This window comes from Elaeis guineensis, chromosome 3 (genome assembly GCF_000442705.2).
Source record: "Elaeis guineensis isolate ETL-2024a chromosome 3, EG11, whole genome shotgun sequence".
Lineage (NCBI taxonomy): Eukaryota > Viridiplantae > Streptophyta > Magnoliopsida > Arecales > Arecaceae > Elaeis > Elaeis guineensis.
In genome coordinates this window covers 91,061,776-91,086,950 of record NC_025995.2, presented here as the reverse complement: position 1 = coordinate 91,086,950, position 25,175 = coordinate 91,061,776, and the positions used below count along the sequence as shown (strand labels likewise).

The 25,175-nt window shown below is 34.9% G+C and overlaps 2 long non-coding RNA genes across 8 annotated transcripts in view; both read left to right on the top strand.

Annotated features, from left to right (window-relative positions):
• The first annotated feature begins 960 nt into the window (after positions 1–960).
• The window catches only part of LOC140856502 (uncharacterized), a 58,454-nt gene continuing 34,239 nt past the window's right edge, over positions 961–25,175 (top strand). Inside the window, exons 1-5 of one of the 7 annotated variants that reach the window (XR_012139759.1) lie at positions 961–1,369; positions 1,514–1,565; positions 14,223–14,419; positions 14,725–15,238; positions 20,615–22,142. This is a non-coding gene — a long non-coding RNA (uncharacterized lncRNA). Of the gene's footprint in view, positions 1,370–1,513; positions 1,566–14,222; positions 14,420–14,724; positions 15,239–15,669; positions 15,711–19,395; positions 19,457–20,614; positions 22,143–25,175 lie in introns of those variants that run through there. The other 6 variants (XR_012139758.1, XR_012139760.1, XR_012139756.1 and 3 more) reach the window with 6 other exon arrangements.
• Positions 22,590–23,188, top strand: LOC140856504 (uncharacterized). The gene is made up of 3 exons (XR_012139762.1): positions 22,590–22,672; positions 22,756–22,820; positions 22,931–23,188. It is a non-coding gene; the product is annotated as an uncharacterized lncRNA (long non-coding RNA).

The following is a 25,175-nucleotide window of genomic DNA, read 5'->3' as shown; positions in this document are numbered from 1 at the left end:
GATGAGAGTTATGGGAGTTGAAGGAGAAATAAGGGTAGGAAAAAAAAAAAAGATGACGGTGGTAACAGTGTGGATTGAAAAAATATTATAACATAAATAGAATTGTTAAAAAGATTGATCCGGCCCGTAGAGGCCGGCCCTTCACGAACGAATCCATTGAAGTCGAATAAAAAAACTCTTTTGATGAATGGATCATCAAATAGGCAACCTAGCTTTAGTCTTTATAAGTGAAAGGTTTAAACGGATCGATTTTTATAACTCATCAAAAAATTAAAAAAAATTATAAAAATTAAAAAAAAATAAAAAAACTTCAAACATAATAAACATCAAATTTCACAACACCAAAAGCAAACATGAAATAACTCTAAAAAATTTATAATAATACCATAACCTCTATTTTCAAAAAAAAAAATCACAAATTAATTAAACTCACAAAATAAAAAAATCAATAAGTAACAAATATTGTTCAAATAACGATGAGTCTAATTGAAATTCGGTCCTTAATTTTAATTAAAATATTTTAAATAATTTTTAATTAAAATATTAAAAAAAAGATTGGGGCTTGATAAAAAGTCAGTCATGTGACTGACTTTAATATTAATTTTTTTTAATATTTAATAATTTATGTAATTATATTATTTATTTTTAAATAAGCGGATCGGATCGCTAGCTAGATGGGTCAGTCTTTTATGGGCCGGATCATAAATGGGCAGATTAAAATTTTTTTTATTAAATAGGCTGTCAAAATACTAATTCAGTCTTATTATTTTAAGAACCTAAATAGACTGATCCACGAATCACGGCCCATTTTGACGATTTCAGGTGTAAATATTCATGAGGAGGCTGCCTGGCTCGCTAACTCCCTTGATGCCTTCTACAAGATGTGCAAAATCATGATTAATGGGAGATATCGTATTAATTGAGGGCAATTCCATCCTAGGGGATGTGAAGTTAAACTTTTCCATCGGACCGAAAGTTTTGAAGGTAGTCAACAGATGTTAAAGATTAAAGTACGGTCTATAATTGGATCAGACCTTAAAAACCCCATTTTTAATTCCAATCTTGTTTTGAGGGCATATTATCCGCTTTCTGGATGCCGCCTCCTAACCTTCTTTCCCTCCGCTCCCCATGTCGAACTCTCTGAACTATCCGGCCCTGGCACCACATCACACCTCCTGCCGCCCCTCACTTCTCACCTCTCTCTCTCTCTCTCTCTCGCTCGTGCGGCCCCCCCCTCTCTCTCTCCAGCCTCTACCTTCGGCCCCGCCGTCTCTCGTTGTCTCTGTCTCTCTTTCTGCACCTCTGGCCTTCCCCCTGCTCATTCTATCATGAATGGGTACAAAAGAGGTCCTCTTCTTGGTGGGAGAAGGTGATTCCCTTACATCGATCTTTCTCCTTCTTCCCCAAATAATTTTCTATGGTTTCATCTACTTTGATGTCTTTAATGTAGAGATCTTTGCAGATCAAGAAAAAAAATGGTAGAGATCTTTATTGATTTTCTAAAATTTTACAGGTTTGATCATCTTTCAAAATGGTTTATTTCTAATATCATGGCGCAGCTTCAGGTTTGAATCAACAATCAGAATCTATACTATCTTATATGCATTGCTATTTTCCTTTTATTTTTCTGCCATCTATATATATATATATACATATACTTTTTTCCTACGTTGGTTGGAGAAAATTGGAACACTGAAAGTTAATTGTTTGCAGTAGTTATTCATAAGTTATGCCTGTTTTTGTTTTGCTAGATTTTTTCCCCCTTTTGTTATAACTAATTGTATTATTTGGTACGATAGCAGGAATGAGGTTTCTTTAAGTATAAAATGAATGAATGATGTTCTACCCTTATCATCTATCACTCATCTATATATCTTTAGGTGTTTTGTTCAGATAAATTATCAGGAAACCATACTCATAATTCAACTAAAAATGATTTCTAAAAATGAAAATTACCAAATATAATCCCAAATAAAACTACTGAGATGTTTCTCAATAAGATGGGTAAATGATATACTCACTTTTTATCACTTTCCTTTTTTCAAATTTAAGATAAAACAGGGACACATGGGGTTGGGGAGAGGAGACTCTATCAAATGTGGTTGTCATAAGCAAGTGTACCCATTGTTCATAGTTCAATTATAAATAGCAATTTTCTTCTAAATTCCTAAATAACTAAAATAGTCCTCTTAGAAGTGTAAGCATCCATGCTACAATGCAGAACAAAACAAGAAGATGACGTCACAAGTACAATAGCTACTTAGGGTAGTTTTATCCATTGCAAAACAATAGGGCTGAAATAAATTGAAGGATATATGATGGAAATAAAATATGACATGGCTCTTTTAGAAAGGTAGTATCTATCATAAGGAGCTTTGATTGGCGTAACTTATGCTTTAGTTTTTACATTTGGCAGGTGTAAGTCTTTTTCAAGCCTTATGCCCTAACCAAATGCAACCCTTTTGTTCAACGGCCTTTGGTTTAATTGCTCAAGGGTTGGTCTCTCTCTTAAGTGCACGCATGCAACTTTTTTAATAGAAACATATGCACTCTTGTCATCTAACCTTTTACTCGAATAATTCCAATCCTGCACAGCTCTATGCTGCTGAAATTTGCATCTAGTTGGATAAAAGAACATACTCAAAGGAAAAACCAAGGCAGTCTATACAATGAGCCCATGGATTGGATCCATATTTCATCATAGCTGGAGGATTAAGGCCTTGGATTTAGGTCCCTTGGATAACCAAGCATCTGCATGGTATAGGTATTATTAGAAAATAATTATTAGATATACATGTTACTTTACAAAAAGTTCTTCAGAAAACTCTAATGATATACAAGAAAGTCTAGAAGTTTTATTAAAGTAATTGACATAAATATAGAGAAAGGGAAATGTCTATATATCCTCATAGTAAGGGATCCCCAGTCTTATATTAAACTAGAGTAGCACAGTGAAAGAGAACTAGAAGTGGAAATGAATCAAATTAGATGCTAAAATAGAAGAAAATAAATTAAAATTAAATTTAGAGGCTAGAATTATTAAGATTTAGAATTAGAAGGGATAACTAAAAGGAATCAAATCTCTTCTTCTTGCCGAACCCTTGAAGCCCCACCTCCAGTCTGTACAGGGCCTTAGTTAAAGAATTCCAACATCTGACTTGTATCTCCTCCCTAAATCGCAGTATCTCACTATAGGTCTTGAGTAGTATCTCAAAACAAAAGAGCATTGCCAGGAATTTAAAAAAAAATAAAGTTTAATAAACTTCAATTATAAAAACTTGTAGAAAGGTGTCCTATTTATAGTATTCTAGGGCCCCCTTTATATATTATAGAGTCTGTGGGGTCCTTAAAACTCGGCTAAAACTCAAATTAAACAAGTCAATAAGATGATTAAACTAAGAAATTATGCCTTGAAGGCCATTAGATGCTAAATCCTTTTGATTATGAGAAATAGACTATTGCTTTATCCGAACCTAGTCTATGTCAGATTCAGACTATGTTAGTCTGGACAGTGAGGCAGTTCTTAGTTCATTCTGATGGTATCTTTTTTAAATAAAGACCTCTTTCTATCTTCTCGGATAGTGGATTTGCCAACTCTATTGCTCTTATACCAGTCTGAATTCCTCTCTTGAAACCCTTTCACTGGGAAAGGATATTGGATGCATTTGATGGTGGATACTGCATTATCAAATGATTCTGATGTCATATTCTTGACCATAAGATCATGAATTTGGCCGGCACCATTATGCCTTTAATTCTTTGATCCTAGCTCTCCTTTTTGACCTCCGTCTTGAGTGGTTTTGAATGTGTTGGAGAGCCTTTTTGGTACCAGAGGTCATGGTACTAGGCTTAACTGGGATTTTAAATCCCTTGTATTTATGTCGAGGAAGCGGCAATGGCTAATAGACTTGCCTATACCAACTTATGATCGTTACTATTTAAAGAAATCTTATTATGTATTTCATAAAAGAAAAATTTTGATATGTAACAAGGAAAGTAATTTTGTGGGCTTTAAGAAGGAAGTGTGTATTTAAATGATATATTGAAATAGATGAGTTTATGTTGGAGCGTTGACATGTCAGGAGCTAATGGTGGTACAACAAGTGTATTTCTAGTCATAATAAGCTTGCATCAATGGTTACTACCAAATTCATATCCTTTTGCTCAAGTTATTGATAAAATTATTTCTAATATTCAAAAACATGTACCATGTATATATTATATAAAGATGATCATAGTAATTGATGAAAAAAGAATTAGATTAAATACTAAATTGAACTTGTGGAATATAGCATTAATGTATAGGGGTTAAAAATTAGTAGAACAATGACGAAGTTACAGAATGTAAATTTGATGAGAATAAAAGTAAAAATAGTATTTCAATTAAGGTTCATGGACAAAGTTATTATTTTTTCACTTAGAATTTATTCAGAAAAATGATAAGGAATAAACGAAGATAGAACTAGAGTTGGTTGGATAAAGTGGGGAGGTATATTTAGATTTTTATAAGCGATACATATCTTGAAAATTTCAAAAATAAATTCTACAAAATAATAATAAAATCAGTAAAGAGAGATCACAAGAACAGATTTTGAGTGTGGTGGAAATAGAAGAGCTAAGATGGACATGTGGTAAAATTAGGATATATTGAGAAATGAATATTTTAAAGGATCTCTAGGATTTATACAAACTAAAAATGAACTGACGGAAAGATAGGAGGAGCCTGCAATAAATAGAGGTATTTTAATTTATATAAAAGCTATAAGAAATGAGGGAAAGACCTAAAATAACATGCATGGAAGTTGTGAGAAAGGATATAGAGAAGCTTAGAATAACACCAAAAATAACTCCTGAATAGAAATAGTTGTCTAATAAGGATTGGTATAGTGGACTCTAGATGGTTGAAAAAAGGCTAGATGGTTATGGTATGAAAGAAAACTGGACTAAAATTTTTTTGTAGAGTTTCTTTTATTTTTATGGAATCAAAGAATCCATAAAATAAAAGAATTCCAGCAACTACCTGGTTTAATGTTATTTTACATATTAAGATTGTGAAAAAATGGATCCTACTTTGGTTCTTTTGAAAGGATACTTAGTAAGTGACTCACTAGAGTATATAATTGAAAATAGGGGTGAAAGCAGATTGGATAATATATGTCCGGATCCATTTTCATATCTGAATCTATCCGAATATGGATAGAAATTTGAGCATTCCATTAATACCGATATTTGTGTCCATATCCGTTAAAGAAAAATGGATATAGATAGAGAACTATCAATTTGTATCCATATCTGATTTTATTTATAATTCTATTTAATTTTATATCGCACTTATGAACTTTTAAGAAAAAAATAAATGACCATATTAATATGCTATTAACTTAATTTGTCATCCACTTAGTAATAACTTTGATTTCATAGTTATAAAATATAATTATCCGAATTATATCCATATTTATATTCATACTTTCAGAATCCGATTTGTATCCGCATCCGTTTAAAACAAATATGGATATGAATTTTTGCATTTGAGTAACATCCATATCTGGATCTATATTTGTCAAACAAAATAAATATCGATATAGATATATTAGTCTCGATTTGATTTTAGCCCTAATTGAAAAACAGAACAACGTGAAAATAGGAAAAAAATTCAAAGTGTAGATCAAAGGTATTGAGCATATTAATATGGCGATTTTCTTTTAAGAAGAAACTAGTTTATCCCTAATTTTTCTTCAAAATGATTAAATGTCAAAAGTGGGAGACATCTATTTTGACATTTTCACTTGATGAATGAAGTGAGGGTTTGGGGGGGATTGACATTTAGATTTTCCAACAACAAAACTAACAAGATGTTATTTCATATAAAGAAAGCAACGAAATACATAGATAGACAGACATGAAACTAGTAAAGACCCATTTTAAACCTAGAACGAAGGCTACTAGATTAAACATAACACATGACACGATAGCAACTGAAGACAAACACAAAATGTAAACATTGACCCTGATGAACAATGAAAACTAAAGAAAGGAAAAGAAAGAACAAGAGGAGCAGTCATTCTTTTCTCATGAGCAGCCCTAATGGAGGAGAAGGGAAGTTGTTCCTGTAAGAGTGGCCTCCTTATTCACAAATTCATCATCCATGTAGCTTGGGGCTTTTGTGAGTATCTCTCCAATATAACTTTTTCCCTTTTCCTTCTGATTAGTTGCCACCGATTTCTCCTTCTCATCTTTCTTTGTTGAGCTCTTCAAGCAACATTATCACTAGATCCTTTTTCCTTTTCCTTCTTAGCTATTTCATTGAAGAAATGCAAGTTGAGCTCCTTACCATCATTTGAAATCTTAGGGGTCCATGGAATTGTCTTAAATTTCTTCAACTTTTTGATGGTTCTCCTAGAGCTCTATCTGCCTTTCTTATCTTGCTATGAGAACTCATATGCCCTCCATAAGCCTGCCCAGTGGGGAACTCAGCAGAACAAAGATCACATTTATAGCGGATGTTCATCTCTTGACTTGTTAGTGGAGATCCATTTGAGGGACAATCCTATATACATTTTCATAGTTTGGCAATGGACATGTGGATTGTAGATTTGGATTATGGAAAGGATTGGTGAGTCCAGGTTCCATGAATGCTGCTTGGTTTGCCAAATCAAGATAGCCAGAAGGGAAAATGTGCTGTTGAAAAGAAGTGTTCCATGCACGATTTGGATATTCATGAGTCCTGATGGAAAAGCTTCTTGCTGAATAGCAAAATGATGATTTTTCTGGAGACATGATAGGTGAAAAGCAGTGGGAGATAGAAGCCTGCCCAAGGTGATGATTCAAACCACTTGTTGGAGAGAAAAATGATCTTCCCAAAGCATTTGCTAACAAAAATCGTTGATTCATGATTGACAAAGAACCTGGTACATTGAAGTTAATTTGGTTAGTGAGGGTAGGGGGTGGATTGGTCATACAAAATCGAAATGAGTTAGATTGGTTTGACATGAAATTGAACGTCTTGATAGAATGAGTGTTGTTGAATGGCCAAGGAGAAGGTAAGCATTGTTTCATTGCATAGCATTGAGTCATCGAAGTGATAATATGAGGGGCATACATGCTTTGGTTTACAAGTAGAGAGGACTCTAAAGGAATGGTATTGGCAGCTCCGATGAAAGGTGAGGTTAAAAGGCTTTGTTGGATGGTTGATGGGGGTATTCTGGAACCAGAGTTATCCATGGAACTAGTGGTTTTCTCCATTGAGAAAGAGAATGAGAGAGACATAGGGTGAGAGAGAGAGAGAGGAATTCGAGACAATGCCAGGATTGAGCAATGGAGATGTATATAAAGGAAAGAGAAGCACAATTGGTGTGAAAATTGTCTGGCACATAGTTGCTAGGTGTAACGTCTGCCTAACACAAATCTTCTATTAGTTTTATTATCTTTTATTAGGAATGTTGAGGTTAAATGCTACCTTTTATTACCTTTCATTGTTTTGTGCAATGCTCATGGGTTGCGATGATCTTGAATTGAATGTAATTTTGGACTTTTCTGTTTTTACTGATATCTATTTAGTTATAACGATAGATATGCATATCTTTTTGGCATCCAATACAGGTTCTGTGAGCTTAACGAAGATCTTCTATATTTCTCATTGCATAAAGTTTCTATAACGGGAATAAATGCCAATCTTTATCGATTGTACCGTTCCATGTTAACATCCAATTCAAACATGGTAGCTAGTTTTTAATACAGAAAGAACTCCAACCTATTTTTTTAGAAAGTTAAAACTTGCCAAATATCGAGTTGTAGGATTAATTGCTGATACAGGAGCTTCATAGGTGGAGTTCTAGGATTCTCCTAACATTAATGTTTTTATTATGGAAATAATAACTAAACTATATAACAATACTCTTATTTGGAAACAGATGTTGGGATTCATTCTTTGTATTTATCTTCTATGTTAATTATTTCCTTATGGAAAAGAAAATAATAAGATTACGAATAAAATTTTCAACTCTAAACATTGATAAAAAAGATCAATTTGGACAACATGATCTGTGGATAGGACTTGTTGGATTAAGACATAGGTTTGCCCAAGCTTGTGCCGAGCCTTATGTAGCACAAGTTTGGCCTTGAACCTTAGCTAACACTAGAATTGCTTGATGTGCACCTTTATTGAGTAGGGATGTACATGGTCTGGTTTGGGGATATTCTTAAACCAAACCAATAAATTTTGATTTGCCAATTTTACAAATCAAAGCAGACTATTTTGTCACTCAAACTAGACCAAACCAGACTGATGAATTACGGTTTGGTTTGGTTTGATTAACGGTCTGACATATTGTAATATGGAAAATGAAAAATCTCGAGAAAAAGATATTCTAGCTAAATAAAGATTAAAATTATCAGGGTAGCTTTCGGATCAATGTATAGCTCCGGTTTCTGGAACCATTAAAGTGAAGATTACACTTTTAGGTCTTATTGCTGTTATATAAGTATATTCACCAATTACGTGGTATTATTTGAAATCTACGAATGCACCACCAAACAAAAATGCCTATAAGTTTTAGAGAATTCAGATTATGCAATGCTCCAAAGTGCAGAGTGAATTTACTATTACTAAAAGAAAGAGATTAAAAATTCTTGAGATCAAGAGACTAAAAGTTTGACCAGTTCTTTAATCCTCCAAAAGCTAGGCAATATTCTAGGTTTATGTGTTAGTATATATATAGACACATATTACAGTTTATGGTTTGGTTTGGTGTAATATTTTTGCACAATCAGACCAGACCATTAAATTGTTTTATATGAAAATCATAAATCAAACTAGACCATTTTAGTTTTCAAACTAGACCATACTAATAAAAATGGTTTGGTCTGGTTCGGTTTAACGGTTTGAACCATTTAGTGAATACCCTTACTATTGAGTATTAGAAGAGGAGCTATGACATAGTCAAGGATGAGGGACCAGGGGCCCAACTATGTGAGGTCGGCATGCATGCGTGGCTCCAAGATTAAATTAATATGAAGCAGCTAGGTTAAGGATGCTTGCTAGTAAGAGACAAATTTGGATATTGACCAGTAGGATAAATTTAGTAGGACTCAAACAATACCTCGCTTTATCTTGCAAGGTATTGGATTTTTCAATAAAATAAGAAATTGTAAATAACAAGATAACTTGAAAGTAAAAGGATCATAAAACAACTAGATAGCTAAACCTAAATTACAAGGCCATGTCTAAGTCAGATTACTAGGATAACTAGTTGGAGTCTCACCAACTAAATTCTTCAATCTGACTAGAGCTACACTAGTCTTCACTTGGGCTTTGATGTCTTCACTAACGTTATATTGGGTTCACATAATTCCTTTCGAAGTCATATTGGAAGAAAAATGAGAACCTTTGAGTTGCATGAATGTTGCTATTGTCTTACATCACAATGAGGTAGAATCATACCACCAAGAACACTTGCGAGAGTGCTTCAAAATTTTAATTCACATCACCAAGATGCAAAAGAGTAGGTTATATGGGGTATAATAGTATTTAGGACTCCTTGCAGTGACTAGAACTATTGAGGGTTTCTAGAATTTGACTAGGATAGGAAAACATCAAAGAAGGCTTCTAGAACAAATCTTGTCATTAGAGCACTTTCAGATGTCAAAAACAATTTGATGTTGATATGTGCAATCGTCAGGATAAACCAACGATGGCCAGATTCCTGTCATTTGATCTCTGTTTTGACTAGGACCTAAATGGCTTCCAAAAACAATTTTTTTTTCCATCAAAATGACAATATAGTAGTTGCCATCTATTCACTAAATGGCAGTATGATTCCTACCATCAATTAATAGACTCAGATTGCACTAACAAAGCCTTTGGTCTTTTTCTTGTAACTTTCTACTCTGATTTTTGACCGATGTGATTCAAGATACACTTGAAAGCTTAGTCGATGATGGACATGATGGAGGTGTGATTTCATTTTAAACTTTTATCCATGTTATATTTGGTAAATTTAAAAATTTATTACTACTTGCGGTATAGAAGGCAAGCTTTGGCATGATGGTAATGTTGCTACATTGTGACCTGGGTGTCATGGATTTGAAACATGGGAAGAGGCTCTCTGCATTTTCCCCTTTCCAGACTTTAGAGTAGCGACAGCTAGCCTCATGCACTCAAAGACCCTTTTTGTTGCTATTTATGAAAACCCGACAGTAGATATATTGGAACTTTTTTGGCACTAATGAGTCAAGTGCCTACCTCCACATATTCAAGCTTGGCCATCAATTTAGGGTGGAGGGTCACTTATAATGTTTTAGTGCTGCTTTTTTGCCCCTAGCATGATTCTTGGGGTAGGGATATTTTCAGCCTGCATCAATGCAATATTCACTTTAATGAAAAATAGACAATATTATAGGATCAACATAATCAAAGAATGATTATGCAGGGGCAGTGATCATGGTGCTCAAGTATCTAACTAGGAAAGTTTAGGTGTATGCATGAAGTAAACCCTAATTTGACTTGCAGTAGTCGTAGGTTAGGGAGATATGCAAGTAAGAGGAAACTAAGAGTGAAAAGTGCTAGGATAAATCTAGCAAGACTCAATCAACTCTCCCACCCAACTAGAGAATTGAGAGGCTCTCTAATAAAGAATGAATATTAGATAATGAAATAATATTTTTAGACTTTTATATGATAACTAGAAAGTACGATCTGAATAAGATAACTAATTAGATTCTTACCATCCAAACCCCTCTATCCAACCAAAGCCGAATAAGTCACACTTGCACCTCGTGTCATCTGATGTAGCACTAGCTTAAAATAGAGCCTTCTTGCATCTGATCAAGAGAAGTTGAAGTCAGATTGTAAAGAACACTTACAAAGGGTGCTCAAAAACTTGAACTCTTTTGAGCATAATGAAAAAGATAAAACATAGGGAATTTATAATGTTCAAGGGCCTTTAAAATCAAGAGTGCCAAGATAGGCAATTTATAATGTTCTGAGACCTTTACAATCAAGGGTGTCTTTGGATTTTGAAAACTAGACTTCTAGAATTAGTCCCTACCTTAAGGGTAAAATTATGACCTTACTTTTTTTGTTTTTGGTAATGAGGAGTCAAGGCCTCAAGTTTATTACTTTTGGGTACAGGTGTAACCATAGCTATTAGCATTTCCAAGATAGGAGATTTCTGGGGGAAGACTAACATTACAATAAGCATTTGAAAAACTAGAAGCTACCTTGTAGCCAACCAATTAGTTCGTTGGTTCCCTTCCCAAAAGTATGATAAGCTCGAACATATTATAGAGAATTAGCAAACAACCAGATGTTTCCTAACAAGGGACTAGCAGCAATAGGGTTTATATACCTAATTGTACTAATAGTTGGGAATCTAATCGCAAATCCTTGACCTAAGCGAACTCAAACACTACAATTTTTGATCTGACTATAACTAATTGTACTGTTATATTATGATGTAATAGTTAAGAAGCCACCCTCAGTATAAATGGACTAGGCAGTATTGACATCATTTCAATATTTGGCCATTAATACTATTAAAGTTGTATTCGAAAGATAACTTAATGATGGATGTCATGGAAGTGGTCTCATTCCAAAGTTTTGCCTGCACTATCATTGATGAAATTTTGAATATCTTATCACTATAACTGTTTAGGCTCTTCCCTGTTTTTTTTTTTTTTTTTTTTTTTTTTTTTTTAGCTGCTTTGTTTTTGGCCCCTATCAAATGATCCCAAGTTGGACCACTGAGGAAAAGGGGTATTTATATGATGATAGAAAGGGAATTGATGCCATCCTTATCCCTCGTTGCTGCACCACCTAGTATCTACTAACCTAAGAGCTTTCGCAATAATCAATATCTGTTCACTGTAATTAGAAAAAAACTATTGATTGAATATATGTACTTCATTAGATAGGGATTTTTGATTTAAAAAAAAAATCAAATGGAAAAATGAGCTAAAACATGAAATTTCATAGGCATATGTGATGTTTGAGAAATTCTTGTGTTTCTTATAATGCCTAGTTCATACAATAAGGGATCACAAGGAGTCCTTGAGCTGCCGTAATTCGTCATAAAATCTATATGAAGCAATACAAGGAACACTTGAAGTAAGTAAAAAAGAATAGAGAAAGGCGAGAGATAAAAAGCAAAATCTAGTTAAAACTAAGAAATAATATGTATATAACTGAAAAAGGTGGGAGTATGGAAAAATATAAAGGCATGTAACATTTTATTTTGGTTGATATATTGACACCATGTCTGTCTATCATAATATATAAAAGAAAATCTTTTAGGAGACATGTCAATGTTCAACACATATCACTTGTTTTCCATCTATAAGAGGAAACAAGATAATACCTGCTAGGCCCATGAACTCATGCTAGTGTCTTTCTTTATTTTTCTTATCTAAATGTAATTATTGTTTCATTAGCTTTAATATTTAAAGATAACACTTGTCCATTTTGCTTTCCTTTACATGGAAATCCTAGGGATAGGATCCATGTGTTTGGAAAATTAATATCATGCACACTTCCCTATTTGACAGAGTTTCAATTTTTGGCATTAATGTGGAAGTTGCACTAGAAAGATAACTTGATAATGGATGTCATGGAAGTGGTCTCATTCCAAAGTTATTGCAATATCATTGTTGAAGTTTTGAAATTGTTGGTACCTACAACATATCCTAACACTATAAATGTTCAAGCTCTCTAGGAACTTGAAAGTCAAGTGCTACTATATGTCCATGCTTAACCATCAATAAGGCTTCATGGTAGTCACTCATGTTGCTTTTGGGTTGATCATTTGCTTTAGCATGAAGCTTAAGGCAGGAAATTTTTTACTTGAATCATAATATCTCGAGTTGGGCATTGATAATAAGGGGCACATATATGATGATAGAAAGGAAATGGTTGCCACTCTGTTTCTCACCGACTCATTTCTTCTAGCCTAAGAGCTTTTGCAAATATCAATATCCATTCATGCAATGACAGATCTTGATTGAATAGCCATACTTCATCATATAAAGATTTTTTTTTTAACAAAAAGTAAGAAAATGAAAAAAAAATGAACTAAATCATGAAATTTAATAGGCACATGTCAAGATTGAGAAAAGCTTATGCTTCTTATAGTGCCTAACACAAGCAAAAAAGGGATCACAAGGAGTCCTTGGGATGCGCTAATTCACCATAAAAGTTATATGAAGCAATAAAAGAACACTTGAAGTAAGAAAGAATCGAGAAAAAGAAGAGACTGAAAAGATAAAATATAAGTAAAACTAAGAAATAAAATGTATATACCCAAAATAGTTGGGAATACAGCAAAATCTAAAAACATATGCACTTTATTTTGGCTGATATATTGACACCATCTCTATCTATAGTAATATATATAAGGAAGATGTTTTGGGAGATATATGTCATTGTGCAACACATGTCGTGTGTTCAACATCTATAACAGGAAACAAAATTACACAAGTTGGGCTCATCAACTCATGCTACTCTCTTTCTTCATCTTTCTTATTTTACTATAATTATTTACTTCCTTAGCTTCACCATTTAAAGATAATGCTCATCTATTTTGCTTTCCGTTTCTTGCGAATCCTTGAGATTGGGTACATAAGTTTGGAAATTATTGTCATGGTTACTTCTCTTAAAACATATAGCATATGCCCAATGCTACAATCATTTATAGATAAGTAGAAAAAGAACCAAAATTTATCAATCAGTCAAACAAATCGTATAGTTTATGGAAAGCATACTTCCTCGCATGGTCAAAGAGTCTTGGTTAGTTGATATGCACTTAAGGACTTCGATCAGAGTGACAGTACAAGAAACATTGAAAAGCTAAGCTGCATTATGTTATCCACATTGGTCCCTATAGATCAAATAGATCAATCAAAAATAATCTCCCCTATTTACCCCCTGGCCTTGATGGAAATGGCTTTGCAGCACCCTGAATAATCAAAAAGCTGCATTAGATAACTAAGAAAAGTGGACAAGGCACTTTGAGGATATGGGCCGTTGCTTTGATCATCTAGAATTAATTAAATCATCTCTTATATCTTTCCTATACATTTTTTTTTTGAAGATCCATCCCTTTCTGGACACCCCCACAAGTTGGTGTTTTGAAGATTAATTTTGATAGATTACTTAAGCCAAATGGTAAGGCTGGTGTAGTGGCCTTTGGGACCACTCTATACTTCCTCTAATTCCCATGTTTTCTGTGAAGGTACCGTGGTCATTATATTTTCTCCTCTAGCATTAGATCTTGACTTTGTGATGATCTAGGATCATAACTCCCCTCAGCATGTGTACAAACAGTCTACAAAGGATGTTGCAGAATGCAGATGTGTCTATGAACAATCATAAAACTAGCAGGGTCGGGCCCTCTTCTACCTAAAAGGAAAAGGAAACATATTCTCACAGGTATTTTGTTCCCACTGAAACCATAAAATCAAATATCATTTTTCTTCTAGTTTGAAATAAAATTAAAATCATGCTCCATTATAGAGCTAAGGAAAGCCATATTTAGTGCAAAAATAACTCTCCAAACTATCGAATAATATGCAGTATAGACTACATGCACCTGTATCACTTTAGTAGTGACACATCGTATTCTAGAAGTAGATATTTGATAACTTTTGAAGAAATTGGAAATTTAGTACATTGGTGTCCTTTTTAAGGATTGAGACATAAACAAAAGAAAATTCTAACACATGGTGGTATTGCAGGAGATAAAATCTTTTGGGGAAATTAGAGTGACACCTCTTCAACTTTTCATGATTTGCCCTTGTACCCCAAAACTTGTAATTTTTTGGTTAGACTCAAAACTTAGGATTTAATTGCAGTGTGGCCTAGCCATCCATCCGAGCTCTAACATCATTAACAACATACGTGAAATGATTAATGTAATCTTAGATTTTAAAACTGAATTTGAAGGAAAAACCTTTGCCAAGCATCCAAATAATCCCTATCATATTTTCCTCCATTCCGGTCAGGAACTTGAGCTATCCCTCCCATTTCCTCCATTCTGACAGGCCCCATTAATTGAAGTTCCTCTTAGCCCAACTAAACCCCCCACCCTTTCCATCTACGCAGGCTCTGATTTCTTCCTCCATTTTGACTCCATCCCTCTCATTTCCCAACTGGCATGCTCTTTCCATCTTCACGATTAGGGTAACAGTTGTGGCTCGTTGATGCACTGGCATGCTCAATTGAGAGGTGATCCTTGGAACCATCAATTAGGTAAGAAAGTACAGGGTTTTGTGTATTTGCATTTTAATATTGTTTGTACTTGATAATGCAGGTTATTTCATGTATCCATGACCCTAATGCAGGTTGCTAGGTTTTTTGTTTAAAATATTTGAATATGCTAATGACATTTGATGATTACAATATAGGTGTGGGTGTACAAAATCAGAAAACCAAATTGAACCAAAAAACTGATCCGAACCGATCCGAAATTCTCGGTTAACCAAACCGACTGGTTCGGTTTCGATTTTAGAACCAGTCGATTAACCAAACCGAACTATATATATATATATATATATATATATATATTATTATATATATTAGATCTAATTATTTCACATAAGAAAATTCTATTCTACTAAATCCTAGAAACTTTTCTCTGAGTTTTCTCCGTCTCCATCTCTTTGCCGTCTCCTCTCTTTCAGGATCTGGGAGCTCCAAACAAAAAGACAAAGGAAGGACTATGGTAAAAAAAAAATCACCATCTTTTCCCGTTTTCATGTCCTTCCTCTTTTTTTTATATATATATAAAGTTATAAATCGTATAGAGACCCCCTCCCACTTTCCTCTGGTCAAGATTCCCTTGTCTCTTTCTTTTTTTAATCTTTTTAATTTCCCTTCAATTTGGCTGAAGATGTCATTTGTGATGTTTTCATCAATAGCCTGTTCTTTTCTAAGATGGACGGCCCACCAGGGTCTGTAAATATTAGAATTTTTTTAAATTCATTTTGTCCCATTTAATACCTTGATCTCCTGATTATTATTATTGAGATTGTCCTGACATATGGTGCCATGGTTTTGAAGGGTTTTTCATGTTCTATTAAGTGTGGACCCTTTAGTTTATTGCAAGCCATAGCCACTAACAGATAGGTAGAGCTGTCAACGGGTCGGGTCTAGGCCCGAGATCCGCGGGTATTTATCCGACGGATCCAGGTCTGGTATTAGTATTGGACCCGTTTATCCGGACCCGGATCCGGATCTAATAAACCATCATGTAAATGGATAGGGTTTGGATATTTAATATCCAGACCCGATAGACCGGAGACCCGAGACCCGAATAATATATATAATATTATATATATATATTAAAATTATTTTGAGCCGTTAGATCAGAGATCCAACAGCTTAGAATTTCTAAAAAGTTTTGAAGCCCTAAAATAATAGAACCCTCATCCCTCTGTCTCTCTCTCCCTCTCTCTTTCTCAATCTCTCGGTCTCTCGAGTCTCGACGGTGCCTCCGACCTCTCCCTCCCCTCCTCTCCCGCTCCTCCGGGTGCCTTGCTTCTCCCTCTCCATCGCATGATACGCTCGTTGGTGGCCGGATCTTGACACCAATGTGGTGGATGGAGATCCTTTCCCGCTCTCTATCTCTTAGTCTCTCTCTCTCCCTCTCTGTCTCTCGCTCTCCCTCTCCGTCGACATCCCTCCGTCAAGATCCGCTTTCCGACGGTGCCGAGCCCTCCCTCCTCTCCTGCTCCCGATTCCTCTCCCGCTGGACCCACTCTGCGGCTCTGGGTGCCCTGTCTCTCCCTCTCCGCCGTGAAATATGCTCACCGATGGTCGGACTCCGACACCAAGACCGTGGACGAAGGAGATCCTCTCCCTCTCTTGTCTCTCAGTCTCCTCTCTCTCTCTGTCTTTCAGTCTCCACTCTCCCGCTCTCCCTCTCCGTCGAGATCCTCCGTCAAGATCTGCTTTCCGACGGCGCCGAGCCCTCCCTCTCCTCTCCGCCTCTCCCCCTCTGTCGCTCCATTCCGCGGCTCTGCCGCTGAGCGCCCCCTCCCTCTGCCTCACATCGCCTCTGCCGCCATCCGGGCTGCCCCTCCTCTCCACCGCTGCCCATTGTCGAGATCCGATCTCTCAGCCGCTGACCTTCGCCGTCTCGACTTTCTCTCCCTCTCCGCTGCTCGCCCGACCCCGACATCAAGACAGCTGATCCACCGCGCCTTCGCTGATCTACTGTTTTTCTAAGTAAGCATTGGTAAATATCATGTGGATTAATTTGTTGATAAATGTTCTTATGTGATTGCTGTGAATGTATTGGTAATATTCTGTGGATCAATTTGTAGCCATCTTTTTTAATGTGATTTATTTTAAATTTCAAAAAATGTCAAGTACTGAAAATTTTAATGTTGAAGTTGAACAAAATGTAAGCACACCTGTAGAGCAAATTGAGGATGAGACAATTGTATCTACACACAACAACATTGCTGGTCACAAAAGGAAATTGATATCAACAGTATGGAATGATTTCACTAAGGTTAAACATCAAAATGGTAATGACGTTGCTAGATGTAATTGGTGTAAGAAGGAACTTTGTGGTGATAGTAGTAAAGGAACTAGTCACTTGAGAAAACATCTTAGCTCATGTATTTTTAGAAAAAAGAATGATGGAAGAGCCGTGCAACAATCAATTACTGCAGTTAAAGGCTTTTGTAATAAGGCAGTTTACAAGTTTGACCAAGAAAAGAGCAGAAGAGATTTGGCAAAAATGATTATTAAGCACAACTATTTTAACATGGTTCAACATGATTTTTTGAACAATTTTGTGCTGGATTGAATCCAAATTTAAGCGTGTAAGTCATAATACAATCAGGAGTGATATATTGAATATTTACAAGGAGGAAAAGGCAAAATTGTATGATTACTTTGATGCATTTTCTTGTAGGATTGCCTTTACTATTGATATATGGGCTTCTGATCATTCAAATATTACTTATGCATGCTTGACTGCATTATATATCTGATGTTTGGGAATTGAAGAAAAACATTATTGCATTCAAAAAGATTCCATATCCACATGATGGTGAGACATTGTTTCATTTTATTTCTGATTTGTTATTGGAGTGGAATTTGGATAAGAAAATTTCTTCAATGGTTGTTGATAATGCAAGTGCAAATGATGTAATGGTCAGGCAATTAAAAAGGTGGCTTTGTGAAAAATCATTGTCTTGTTTGTCTGGTGCATTGTTTTATGTGCGATGTAGTGCACATATTCTTAATTTGATTGTTCAAGATGGATTAGCAAAGATTGGAGAGTTTTTGCAAAAAATTCGAGATACTGTGAGTTTGTTGAATAGGTCACCTGCTTTGCATCAAAAATTTGAAAAAGCATTATCTCAGTTGAAGCTGACAGATGCAAAAATGGTAGGAAAAGATGTGCCTAATAGGTGGAATTCAACCTATTTGATGCTTGATGCTGCCATTCCTTTGAAAGACATATTATCGTTTGTCTCAATTGGAAAGAAGTTATAAATGTAATCCTTCAGAAGATGAATGGAAAGTGGCATGCATTGTGAGAGATTGTTTAAAATTATTCTATGATGCTTGTAATCATTTTTCTGGCTCAAAGTTTCCCACTTCTAAACTATTTTTTTCGAGATATTTGTAAAATTCAGCTTAAGATGAGAGAGTGGGAGAATAGCGAGCATGAATGTCTTATATTAATGGCAAGACCTATGAGAGAAAAGTTTGCAAAATATTGGGAAGAATGTTCTTTGTCATTAGCAATTGCAACTGTTCTTGATCCAAGATTCAAAATTGATATTGTGGAGTATTATTATGATCAACTATATGGTTCTGATTCTTTTGATTATATTGAAAGAGTTCGTACAGTTATGTTTGATTTGTATAATGAATATGGGGGTGACGAATTGCTGGCTGGGAATTCAAGTTATTTTATGTCAAGTGGTTCAACAAATGAAAATACAAGTGCAAGCCGTGGGGGTGTATCTTTGCATGATGAGCATGACTTTGATGAGTGGTATCGTCGAGCTCGTTCTTCCACTATTCGAGATTCTAATAAATCTGAGTTGGAAAAATATTTGGAGGAAGCTGTGTTTCCAAGAAAAGATAATTTTGACATTTTGAATTGGTGGAAGATGAATAGTGCTCAGTACCTACTTTAGCAAAGATGGCACGGGATATTTTAGCTATTCCAGCTACTACTGTTGCTTCTGAATCAGCATTCAGTGTTGGTGGTAGGGTGATTGATGAGAGGCGATCATGCTTAGCTCCAGAGATTGTTGAAGCTTTGTTGACTACCAGTGATTGGCTTGAATCCACAAAGAATGATAAATTTTAATTATTATTTTATTTTATTTTTTATTTTTTATTTTTATAATCTTTACTAAATATGATATTTTTTTTAGATGTTGTTGGAACATCCATTGAGCTTTGATGTGGCTGAATTTCATGGTGGAGGATTAACAAGTAAGCTTTTTGATTATGTTGTTTTATTAACAAGGAAATTTATTTGTTAGTTTTTTTTTTAATGTTCAATAAGTAATGTTTTATATTTCTTTTGATTAGGCCTTCATTATTATCCCATGGCATGGAGGAAGTTAATTTTTGGTTGCAACTTGTGAGGAATGTTGGAACAAATTGGGATGGAACAATGTGATGTTGTTATTAAAATTTGGACAATGTATCGAGTACTTTATAATTGTATATTGTTATTATAATTGTATGTTGTTATATTTTTGGATATTTTAATTGGTGTTTTACTTGTTGAATTTGAACAACTTTTATATTTTTATTTGTATGATCATATGATTGTATAATTTTTAGATTTTTTTTAGGTTATTGTATAATTTTTAGGTATTTTTTGTGAGACTTTGAATGTGAGTTTCGGGTCCCAAAATCGGATCCGGATATCCGAGATCCATGAGGGTCCGGGTTCGGTACTTCAAGGCCAGACCCGTCGGGTATTTGGGTCCGGGACCGGTACCAGTAACTAAGATCGGGTCCAGATCTGGATATCTAGGCCCGTTGACAGGTCTACAGATAGGCATAAATAGAAAAGAATTGCTGGGATGCACAGAAATTTGGTTTTAGCTTGGAGAGAGATGATGCTGGTTTCATTCGACACTATTATTAGCGATGGGGCAGGATGTGACTCTCAATGTAATCTTGTAAGAGATGATTTGAAGATAAAATTATTTATTCTTTCTAGATTTGAAACAAATATTTTAAACTACTTGTAGCTCTATGGTTAATTATATATACTATTCTTGACAAATGCTGAAATAGGTTTAAAACTAAGATACATAAAATTGGCTATGTATGTAAAGAAATGTCTATTACCGAATTGCTTTGCTTGCAGATTGCAAATTACCGTTTTTATTATTTTTTTTATCGTTTGTAGGTTTGAATAGATGGTTTCATCCGGCACCACCAATCAAGTATGCTTTAAACTAATAAACTATTCATGGGTTGGGAGCTATCAATTAGTCTTTTTCGTTTTCCACTAATAAACTATTCATGTATTGTAGAAGCCTTGTGTGTTGTTTTTTTGTTTTATAGTTGCCAAAAAGTATCTCTTTTTTTCTTTTGAAATTAACTTGACTTCACCTTTTTTTTCCTTGGTAGATGTCAAGTATTGGTGATAATACAAAAGCAATGGCGCAGAGTCCTAGTACCAATCCTATTCTTGCACCCTTTGATGTTGGCCATTTAGCAAAGCCTCCTAAGGGCGGTGAAAAATAGAAATCTTCGTGGGTGTGGGAGCACTTCACCAAGATTGATTGTGAAGATCCAAGTGAGCATAGGGCGATATGTAACTATTATAGTAAGGATCTTGCTTGTCCACCTGCTAATGGCACTAGTTGTTTACATAATCACTTAAATAGATGCAAAAGGTATCCACACAATCAAGTGGATAAGAAGCAAAAGATTTTATCCTTTCAACCAATAGTAGGAAAGGAGGGAAGCACTACACAAACACTGGCTGCTTGGGTTTTTGATCAAGAAAAGTGTAGAAAGTTACTTGCTAGAATGATTACCATTGATGAGTTGCCTTTTAAGTATGTTGAATGTGAGGGATTTCATGATTTTTTCAATGACATGCAACCACGTTTTGAATTCCCTTCACGATGCACACTTTCTAAAGATTGTTGTAATCTTTTTTTAATTTGCATGAGAAGTTGAACTTTTTTAAAAAATTATTTTTTAGAGTTTGTCTCACCACAAACACATGGACTTCTGTGCAAAATCTTAATTATATGTATCTCACTGCTCATTTTATCGATGATAATTGGAAGTTGCACAAAAGGATCTTAAACTTTTGTCCAATTTCTAGGCATCCGGGTGAAGTAATTGGAAGAGCAGTTGAGAGTTGTTTGCTTGACTGGGGTATTGATAGGGTGATGACAGTAACTGTTGATAATGCTAGCTCAAATGATGTGGGAATTCAATATTTGAAAAGAAGACTTAATAGTTGGAAAGGGATTATCTTAAAGGATGAGTTCTTGGACATAAGGTATACTGCATATATACTAAGCTTGGTTGTCAGAGATGGATTATTGGAGGTGGATGATTCTATTGTTAGAATCCGCAGTGTTGTGAAATATGTTAGATCTTTTCCGGCTAGGTTGCAAAGGTTTAAAAATTGTGTGGAGAAAGAGAAAATAGTGTAAGAGCATGGTTTGCCTGGATGTAGAAACGAGGTGGAATTCTACTTTCTTGATATTAGAGACAGCTCTCAAATTTCAAAAAGTATTTGAATTATTGGAGAGTCAAGATTCTGAATATGTGGAGCTTACTAATACTGCCAAAAACAAAAACAACATTGGTGTGCCTAATGAAAGTGATTGGGATTATGCAAGCAACTTGTTGCCATTCCTTAAGATCTTTTATGATGTCACCACTAAATTGTCTGGCTCACATTATGCCACTGGTAATGAGTACATAAAAAAATTTTTGGCATCAGAATGATTATCTCTAAGAGATGCACTTTGGAAGATGTTGGTACAAGTTTGATGGCTTCCAAAATGAAGAGGAAGCATGACAAATATTGGACAAATGTTGATAACATCAATCTTTTATTATTCATTGCTGTGGTTGTTGATCCTCGTTACAAGTTACAATATGTGAATTGGATAATTGGTGCGTCCTATGAACTTGAAAAGGAAAAAAAATTGCTGGATAAAGTGCAACAGGTTTTGAATTCTTTATTTGATTTGTATAGTTCCACACAATCATCTTCTAATGTACAATCAAGTGTTCAATCTCAAGAAACATGTGAGATGGAGGTTAATACTGTAGATGTTGTGGATTTCATGGATTCATTGTATACAAAGCAACAAATTGGTCAAGGATATGCCGAGAACAAAAATGAGTTGGATAAATATTTAGGGGAGTGTGAAGATCGTAAGAATAAGTCCTTTGATGTGTTGAATTGGTGGAAAGTTAATTCCTCCAAGTATCGGTTCCTTGCATCTATGGCTTGTGATGTGTTGGCTATGCTGGTATCAACCATTGCTTCCGAATCCGCTTTTAGCATTGGAGGTCGTGTGCTCGATCCATTTCATAGCTCTCAAATGCCAAGAATGGTAGAAGCTCTTGTTTGTGGATAGGATTTGTTGCGAAGAGCCTGCGTTCCATTTTATGTGGAGGAAATGATAGATGAGGCTGAGTCAATGGATTCAGGTAAGGCTTTAAACTTTTTTTTTTGAACAAATTTAATGTTTCCTTATTATGTTTATATTTGTATGTGTCTTGCTTTTCTTTAGATGCATCATGCATAACGGATGAACATCATGTTATCACCATTGATGACTAAATGTCGCATTTGAAGGTAATGTTGTGAGCTTCTAATGAATTTATTAATATTATTATTTTTGATTTATTTTATTGTATTGCATAAGTTTTAACTTCTAACTTGTATTTTATTTTTACATTTTTTAGATTTGTCAAGCTTTATTGGATGGCTTCCATTTGAAGTGACTTATGATAGAAAGAAGATATGGGATCTTATTTGGAGTTGTGACTTATGTTCGTGTTGCTCAAGAACTTAGTTTTTATGATATTTTAGATGTATTGGATAATTGAAGCTATGCTGTTGTGTGTTTTATTTGACATTTGGGATTGTATTTGATGATATCATGTATTTGTTATTCGGTGGCTTTTTATGACACTTATCATGGAAGGACTTTAGTAACTCAAGCCATGCTGTATGATTTTATATGGATTATTATTATTTTTTTGGTTATATTAGAATATTTTATTAGATTTCATTTTTAAGGTAGTTATAATCATGAAAAAGATTGTTTTAATTTTTGAAGTTGATAAATGTTGGGAAGGCTTTCGGTTTAGTTTAATTTTTTTTATGAATTACAATTTGAAATAGATTTTACTGGAAAAAAACCCGAAAAACCGAGAAACCCGAACTGGTTAGACTGGTTAACCGGTCAACCGGTCTGATCAGTTTGGTTTTGGTTTGGGCTTTTGTAAAACCGATAGGACCGGTTCGGTTTTAAAATAGGGTAACGGTTCAGTTAACCGAACTGTGCCCGCCCCTCTTACGATATGTGTTGCTTTAAAATATTGGAGCCCATTAACTAATTGACTACCATGTGCACACGTGTGCACAGTTATGTGTTTATTGTTTACCATCCCTGGTTTATTCTTAATGTTCACTCTTTTATTTTTTCTGGTTGGGTGAAAGAAAACTTAATAAATGCAACTTTTGTTTGTCATGACTTCATATTTACTTCATACGTTATGATGTTTTTCCATATCTTTGTTTTTTTGGTAAGTTTATGCTTATTGAATAAATAACTATTGAATAAATGAAAATTCATTTAGACTCTTCCAACTCTGGGGAAGTCTTTAAGGGTTTCATTACATTAGCTGTGAGCATCAGGTGGGTCATTCTGCACAACAACTAGCTTTATAGGCTTCATGACTAGCCCCTACCATGTCCAAAGCCACCTGTCCACGTATTTGGCACTTAATTGAGGGTTTAGGTGATAAAAGTGTCAAAAATTTTATCAGGCTTTAATGAATCATAATTTGATTCATATAACTGAACCCATCCAGATAAGATAAGGCATGTTTATCCAAGCAACTTGAGGTGCAACTTCTGATTTTTATAATTAACACTTATATGGTGATATTACATGGCTCTTGTGTACGTTTGGGTTGAACGTCCACTGGTACTCTGTAGGGATTGTACTAGAATATTGCTTGGGTGGTAGGCAGTGACATTATAGTAGTATATTGCTTGGGTTAGGAAGCCAGATTGTTATGTTTGTGGACCTAATATTCATTGTGGGAAATGTGCAATTTAGGCTTTATGGTCATGATATCTGTCAATATGGTTATGTGCAATATTTTCTGCACCTATTTTCAGTTGCAGATTAGAGGCCATATGACATGCAGGCTTTTTGTTTTCTGAATGTATGATATACAGACTTTTATTTGCCCACATAATTGTTTATGTCAGACTTTATGTAAAATATGGATCATATGACCATGAATTTCTGCCAACATTAGACTTTATGGCTTCATGTTAGACTTTAGGATTTTTATGTTTACATTGCCCTACTTTTCCCACATGATATGCATTGTATAAAGAAGAACAGTCACTTGGTATGCAAACCCATTACACAAGCAGTATGACTTTCTGCTGCATGCTGTCTTATTGTTAGAATACCCTGCAATATTCATAAGCATTATGGCTTTCTGTTGTAGACCCATTACATAAGAAGTGGGTCCCTCTAATTGTGCTGGATGTTGTCTTATGGTTATTACATATCCTGTCTTACTATTAACATTGATTTTCTATGTATACAGTGTAAGGATCCGGATTCTTTAAAACCCATCTCACAAATCTTAAAGCAAAATAAGAAGCCAAAAAAATGGTTTTGAACCTCACATGCCTACCATGTGAGGCGGAAGAGGATTCTCGATGGGAGTCGGCCTCCTCTTCTCGAGTTCAGCAAGTATTGGGAGATCTAGGGCTCATCAGAGCTCTAGATCTTGGTTATAAATAGGCCGACCCTTTCCTTTAGCTCAACAATCTGATCACCTCGATCGATCGCTGGCGAAATCCATCGGATTTCCTTAGATTTCCGTCGAATAATTTCGAGAGCCATTGTTGAGTTTTCGTCGGAAAAGAGGACCAAACACCTTGTTGGAGACATGGTAT